Genomic DNA, 6,000 nt, shown 5'->3' with positions numbered 1-6,000 from the left:
TTTTAATGTGGGGAATAAAAAGTGGTGAAAGCTGCCTGCTTCGAGTGATTTAAAGAGTGAAGTGTGCTTTTTAAAGACTGCGTGACGCTGCTGTTTGGTGTATTGATTTATGTCTGCGATGATGTGAAGTCTAATGATCGTGGGATAATGTCGAGGTTAAGGCCTCAGGCTATGGTGTTAGTTTGCAGTGGTGTGTCATGATATGGACAGTAAATTAGGACTAAAGTATTCATTATTAAATAAATCCAAGGACACAAGATTTCTGTAACAACAAATTATGTTCTTGTTCTTTTTTTTGTAAAAAAAATTTTTGATAATTTTATTTATAATTCTTGTTGTAAAATATGAAATAGCTAAAAAAAAAAAGGTTTAGGGTTTAAGAGGCTCTATTTACAGAAAATGGCAGAAATTTAGTATAATATATATATAAAATGTTTTTATTAGTGTATAATCACCTGTGTTACCTTAAAATGAGCGTTTTATGTCTGCAGATGTAGATCCTCCATGTTTCCACAGTAACCCAAAGTAAACAAAGTAAAAAGTCTACCTACCTAATGTAACGTGCGTAATGTACATAGATTAAAAAGCAGGTAACGCTGACTTCACACAGGATACAAACAGTAGTCTTTGGTGTAACATAATGTAACGTAACGTAACATAATGTAACGTAACATAAAGTAACATAACGTAACGTAACATAAAGTAACATAACATAATGTAACGTAACAATGTAACGTAACATAATGTAACATAACGTAACATAATGTAACGTAACATAACATAACATAACGTAACATAATGTAACCAGCATAATGTAACATAACGTGACATAATGTAACGTAACGTAACATAAAGTAACGTAACTTAATGTAACGTAATATAACGTAGCATAACATATTTTAACATGATGTAACCAGCATAATGTAACGTAACATAACATAATGTAACGTAACGTAATGTGAAGTAACGTAACGTATGTAATGTACATAATGTGAGTTAAACAGAAGTTTAAGAAAAAGAACTTTTGGTTTCACACAGAATATTAACGCTGGTCTCCTACTGTAGGTGAAAGTTCAACCCTGGGGTTGTAATAAGTACGCAATCTAACATTACGTAAGGTTATGTACATAACTGCTTCGTCGTAACAAACAAAATGTGATTTTATGGTTGTTGAATTCATCCAAGAATTGACCCAGAAATCCAAAGTGAACTGTTTCAAAACATAAAGATTGTAAAATCAGATTTCTTAGTGATATAATCTTAAACTCATAATAATGTGTCACAGTTATAATCATAGAAACCAAACAGGCTGCAGCCGTAATCAGAGAAACATCCACCCACATCTAAACATCAGCCTCAGTCGTGCTGAGGGTTCAGACTTGGTCCAAACCAGCTGCTGATAAAAATATATTGTATTATTCTCCCCTGCTGTGTGCGACTGTCAAAGCTCGGCCTTCCTCTATGAATCAGCAGGAACACAAAGCGTAATGCAAGATAATGCAAAACTCCCACTGTGACCTTTCAAGGGCTCCGTAAAAATACACAAAACAAGACAGCTGCAGAAATAAGGACATTAAATACTCAGCAGCAAATATCAAAGGTCCTCTGTGTAACACTCAGAAAACTTTTGTTAATGATGACACTTATCAGTCAACATCCTTCACTCCGTAAGTGAGTGACGAGTGACGTTTGCTCACCCTGGGCATCGGCCAAAAGTCACGTACACGAGACTGAACGGTGAATGTGAATTAAATTATAGACTCTTCTTTAATGTTTAATGTTTTTATATTTAATTTAATGTTTTTATATTTAATTTTCTGATACTAACCAGGTACCAGTAGTAGTAGTAGTAGTAGTACCATAAACGGAGCCGTAAACATCCCGACTCATCTGTTACAGGCAACCAATGTTAGTTTACGACCTGTAGTAATAAAAAGTAATTAAAACAAAATTAATACATAAAATACCTCAGAATCTTATGGCACCCTTAACATGAAGTATAATAGGAAGAAGAAAGGAAGGAATGAACAATAACTTAGTGACTGTCTTGTTGAAAACAAGCCTAAAAGTCTTGAACCTGAACAGAAACTGAGACAGGATGGGGTTAAAGGTCGGGGTTTCACCTGCCTGTGCAGTGCGAATGATAATTACTTGATAATCAGCAGGTGTCGGAGAGATACGGGCCGAATACAGAGCAGAAGCATCGACCTGCTGATTTGATTATTCGGCGAGCGTCCTCACCTGCGATGGCACAAACATGATGTCAGAGGATCATTTCAATTCGTGGCATCCTGAGTCATCGACCGCGTCACCCGAGCAGTTTGTTATTCTGCAGGCGAAGGAATTAGTCTCAGGGGAGACGAGTCGAGAGCCGGCGGGGACGAAGGAAAACAAGCAGCAGTGAGGAAGGAAATCTGTCTTTTAATGTGCAATCACTGCTGAATGAATCCAGCGTGGATTAGTCAGATTTCACCACGAGTGTGTCTGTAAATATCTGAATTCTCACCACACATCCAGCAGAGAGTTTCACAGTTTCAGTGACGTCCTCTCGCTGCTTTGTGCTCCTCTAAAAATTCACAATCTGACAACACCTTAAATCAGATCCCAGAACAGAGAGAGGAGAAGCTGGTATTTGTGTGTTTTCCTCAGGGTTAGTCATTATGGGGGAGTGAATGTGTGAGGACAGACACCTAAACATCGGAGTAATAGTTTGATAGTGAAATGCGTCGACACCACTCACGTGTGATAATTATGAGGCTGGAGGTTACACCTGGTTAGCTTAGCTTAGCGTAAAGACTGGAAACGGAGGCAAACAGCTAGCCTGGTTCTGCCTAAAGTAATCGCTGATTAACATATCTCATTCGCTTAAATAATGCGTGGACCAGAATTGCCTGTTTTTTTTTGTGGCGGGTGTGTCCTGGATAAACGTCTGTCCTGGCTGGGATCGTCTACGTAACAACAGAGTTTGACGCCTGATAAAAACTGAATAAATATCTTTATTTACGTTTTACAACCTTCAGCTCTCTGCTCCGGTTTGTAATCTAAGGTTAACATATTTTAGCGACACGGACAGGATGTGGTGGTTCATCATGTCATTTTTGAACCCTCCAGTTCTGAAATTAATCCTTTGCCCTTGTCTGTCTCGTGTTGTCGTCACATAAAGTGTATCCTCAGCCTGAAGGTCGGTGTTCAGAGTCCGTCCTCGTCCTCTGGACAATAAAACTAGTCAATCGTTGGCCCGACAGCGAGACACAAAAGTGTTGGAGGACACGCCGTGGCAGCAGAGTTTTCCTTTAGGACGTCTAAGAGCAGGCAATTAGTCGACTGTTGGCTCATTATCATGGCAGCATGTTTGACTGCATTGTTTGATCAACTCTCCTCGGGCATGATTAACTTTGCTTTCCGTCACATGTCGGCAGGTGAAACAAACCTGACTGGATTGTCATTTAAAAGAGCGGCATCAGAGGGATTTACGCTGCCAAGAGACATTTGTCCTCGCTCGCACCCAAAGAAAAAAATCCACCCAACAGCTGGTACTCCTTCAATCAAGGTTATGGCGGCAGTTTCCCAGAATGCCTCACAGCGTCATGAATCCCCCCTCTGGGCTGACATCCAGTGTTTTTAATCTCGCCAGGAGCCAGTTACTGCCCCGTCTGGTAGCTCGTCTTCAGATAACCAGACTCAATTTCCCAGCCTGATGACAATCTCTGTGAGCTCCAGCAGGCCCGAGGCGGAGGAGAAAAGATCAGGTGAAAGATTGCAGGCGTCATGTAATTACGGTAAATGTTGCGTTTGCATAGCGAGAAGAGCGACACAGCGGGCGAGCGCTGCTGCAGAGATTTGTCCTGGAAATGAAACTGCTGACATGTTCGCAGGCCGAGTTAAATCAACATCGGGGACTCTAATTAAAACTTCTGACGTAGTTCTGGGAACTGGTCTGCACATATTGATACTGCACGTCTCGTGTAAATATACTTCGTAGTTAGGTGGACTTCTGGGACAAAAATGGACCATGGTGTTTCTGGGGTGGGGTTTGAAACATTGACCAGAACGGCCGGGATTAGCTCCAGGCGACAAGGCTCAAACCATCTATGAAGGTTGGTCTATGGATAGCAATGATGTTTGTTGGCTGGTACATCAGGTTGTTCAGACTAAAATATATATTGAATGGATTTCCATGAAACTGCAGACATTCATGGTCCCCAGATGATGAATCATGCAGACTTCAGTCATCTCCTGACTTTTCCTCTAGTCACTAGAAGATTTTGCACATTTATAGTTTTGAGTCAAACGTAATATTAGACTGGTTTAACCACTCATGGTCCCCAGATGATAAACCCTACCTCACTTTCTCTATTTTTATTATTTCTCTATTGTGCCATTGGAAGGTTTGGTACATTTGTGTGAAATTTTGATTCAAATGTCTTGACAAATGTTTTAATTTAAATTCAGTTTGCCATAAAATTTGATGCATTCATGATCCCCAGATGATGAATTACAATCCTTTAGTGATCCTTTGACTGATTTCTTCCATCTCACTGCAGATGTTTTGGCAGTCGGCCTGTTCACAATCTTGGAAACCATCATCGGCAACGATTTAGCCTCTGGGAACCGAGCCAAGCAATGTTTCTGAGCTTCCAGTGAATATCTACAAAACGAATATTCCTGCCAAGACTTCCTCTGCAGTCAGATTAGCAACTTCATACAACATTTTGGACTGTTTACCTGCACGTAACTGCATAACTTTAAGCCGTTATATAACCTGAACAGGTGAGTTCGTTACATGAAAGTGTGATGAGAGGTCGCACCGATCCTCAGGATACATATGGAGACAGATTTCAGATGAATTGTTTGAATTAATTGACGAGTTATCACCACAGGTGCAACATGTAACGGATTGGAACGGAGCTCTGTTAGCAGCAGGTGCTAATTTCTGTTTGATTTGATGAGGATGGAGCCGGAGAGGCCGTGAACCGTCATGTGTTCAACCACGAGAGTCAGGAGCAGCGGAGTCAGAGGAGGAACATGAGTTATTATACGACTGATCATCAGCAAACATCAGAGTTGTCGAAACATCGACTCACATTGAAATTAAATTATTTATGGATTAAATTGTGTATGCTGATAAATAAAACAAGGTCGCTGATGTGGCTGTTTTATTTAGTTGGATTTATATGAGACGAGGATCCCTCTGAGCAACAGTTATATAAAGTGAGGAATCACCTGTCAAAGAAAACCAAAGCTCAGCTTTATTTAAATCAACTTTTCTACCTCAAACTAACAGATTTTAAATCATGTTGATGCTGCGCTGACTTCTAATCAGGTGAACGGTGTCTCTGTCATGGAGGAAAGGGAAGTAAACGGCTGCCAACTGTAGCTGCTGTTAGCAGGTCAGGACTGTGAGCTCAGAGCAGTGTAGCCAGCGTCGTGCCAGAACAGGAGCTGGGGCAAGCTCAACTTCAGAAACTTAATCTAAAGCAGCTGAAACCTGGTCAGTCACACTAACCGTGATTCCTGAGATGTTAATGTTTACGTCTTGTTATATACTTTGTATATCTCATGTGCGAAACATGTTTTTCTCTCGGTCGCCAGTAAGAAAACGAGTATCTGATCTGATCTTTCAGTCTTTGCACAATAATCCAAAAGCCGAGCTGGGCTGACTGCTGTTGGACTAGTCAGTAATATTCGCTGCTGCTATGTCTGCTGTTGTTGACCTTGTTGATGTTTGGCTGTTAGCAAAGTTGTCGAATTGTAAGTAATGTAAGCGGAATAAATACAGCGGGTACAGCTGAACATATTTACCACAGTGGGATTACACTCTGTCGCTTTAATAAACAGTAAATTGCCGTCGGTCTTCTGCTGCTTCACGTCGGTGAATTCAGTGGGATTAAGCAGTAAAGCTGATCAGAACAAACTGGTCTTTCCTCAGCCTGCCGGGTCAAATCATTCACTGCAAATCCTCCTTTATTTACCCCCTGCTGCTGCTGCTGCTGCTGGTGT

Source organism: Larimichthys crocea, chromosome XII (genome assembly GCF_000972845.2).
Source record: "Larimichthys crocea isolate SSNF chromosome XII, L_crocea_2.0, whole genome shotgun sequence".
Classification (NCBI taxonomy): domain Eukaryota; kingdom Metazoa; phylum Chordata; class Actinopteri; family Sciaenidae; genus Larimichthys; species Larimichthys crocea.
The sequence above is the reverse complement of the archived record's forward strand: the minus strand, read 5'-3'. Positions refer to the sequence as shown.